Source organism: Theropithecus gelada, chromosome 7b, assembly GCF_003255815.1.
Source record: "Theropithecus gelada isolate Dixy chromosome 7b, Tgel_1.0, whole genome shotgun sequence".
In the NCBI taxonomy this organism is placed as follows: Eukaryota; Metazoa; Chordata; class Mammalia; order Primates; family Cercopithecidae; genus Theropithecus; species Theropithecus gelada.
Window position 1 is genome coordinate 45,968,522 of NC_037675.1, and position 1,965 is coordinate 45,970,486.

Below are 1,965 nucleotides of genomic sequence, written 5' to 3' on the forward strand. Positions count from 1 at the left end.
GTGATTTTGAGAATTAATTTTGGAATTAATTCCAAAAATATTAAAACTCTAAAAACTTTAAATTCTTCCAAACTTTTTAAATCTAGGGTGAATAAATCTTTCTAGGCCTTTTTTTATTGTTCCTTTTTTTCTTCCAAATTTTATTTTAACTTCAGAAGTACATGTGCAGGATGTGCAGGTTTGGTACATAGGTTAATGTGTGCCATGGTGGTTTGCTGCACAGATCATCCCATCACCTAGGTACTAAACCCAGCATCCATTAGCTCTTTTTCCTGATGCTCTCTCTCCTTCCAGCCCTGACCCTCCAACAGGCAAAATATGGAAATAAATAAAGACCCTTTTTTGAAAATTGAGATTATATGCTAAATACTATTTTGTATTCTTTGAGGTTTTTTTTTTTATTTCATGTCAGATAGGTAATGTGCAGACATGGTAACAGAGTTTGAAGGAGGCACATCTCACACATGAGCATGAAAATCCAATCATCATGCTTAGCATCCTTTGTTTTTTATAGTACATGTATCATGAACATTTATTTACATCATTAATTATAAAATATGATCACTAACAATCTATAATAACTTACTGACCTTTTCATTTAAAAATAATTTTATTGGAAGCTGCCAGGGGACAAGGCGGATGTGCAGCTTCCACTTGGACAGAAAGAACAGTGTGTGGAGACTCACACTATGGACTTTTACTCCAGGAACCCCAGCAGGAGCATACTAGGAAGACTGAAAGAAATAACAGATCCTTTGAAAGAAACAGCAGGCCACGGCAAATCCTGCAAGACAGACAAAAAACTGAGTTCACAAAGTGTGAAGGGGGAATATCTCCCTCTAAACGCATCCCCACTGGGGAACCTGAAAATCCAGTTTATAGAAGGATTTAACCTCACCTGGAGCTGTAATGGATTTAGTGTGAAATATAAAAGTAGAAGCAGCAGTGGAAAGAGTATGGTAGGCACTCCCACTCTCCAGCTTGAGCCCAGGGAAGCCATCCCTGACTATATCTCGCAGGAGCCCTCAGGGAAGGCAGCCAACAGAATGTGAGAGGGGTCACAGGGTAAAAGAAGCTTCCAACTGATCTTTGTAATAATTTTGGCTGGGTGCAAACTCTTTTGAGCAGAATCCGGAGGTGAGGGGAACTGCTACAGAAAGAAGAGGAGTCTAGCAGATAAGGTGGGCAGATGGGCAGGAGCATGGCCTGAAAGCCATGCTGCTTTCTCAGTGGAGAAATTACAGCCTGGGGCTAGCTCTGAGTCCCACTCTGCAGGCTGCTTGGAGATAAACTTGTGGCTGACCAGCCATGCCAACTGTGTGAGAGCTGGGTGAGGCCTCTTGCTACCAGCTTTCCCCCACTTCCCTGGTGACAGAGGCAGCCATAATCTCTCTTCATAATAACCCCGTTGGCCTGAGAATCACTCCCCATTCCTTGTAGTGGCCATGGCAAGCCCTGCCCAAGGAGAGTCTGCCTAACCCTGCCCCCAGCTGATGATACTTCTCTACTTGCCCTGGTAGATCACAAAAGACATAAACAGGATCCTGAGAGCGTTATGACCTTGCCTGTCACCTGAGAAACCCAAATTCTTATCCTCGCAAACTTAGGGCAAGCTTATATTCCCCTTCTACTATCAAGCTTGTGCTCTCTCAAAAGCTCCACCTCCTGGCAGGAGGTCAACCAACTCAGGAACTCAGGACATTACTGCAACTCATGACAAAACACCCTGCTCCATGGAAGGAGAAAACAACAGTGAATTTCACTGCCTGCAACATCCTGGGTAACCAGTGGTCCTACTTTGTCCACTAGACAACTTCACTGATAGCATAACGAGCATTCAAGAAAACCAGCACACTATCTACACACATATCCACAACCAAGGACTCTCACAGAGTCTACTTTGTTCCCTTGCCACCTCCACCAGAGCAGGTGCTGGTATCCATGGCTGGAAGACCTGAAGATAGA

At 43.6% G+C, this 1,965-nt stretch overlaps 1 non-coding gene across 1 annotated transcript; it reads right to left on the reverse strand.

Moving 5' to 3' along the window:
• Positions 1 to 406: 406 nt before the first annotated feature.
• On the reverse strand, positions 407 to 506 carry LOC112629625. The gene has a single exon (XR_003120711.1). It is a non-coding gene; the product is annotated as a small nucleolar RNA U13 (small nucleolar RNA).
• Positions 507 to 1,965: the final 1,459 nt, after the last annotated feature.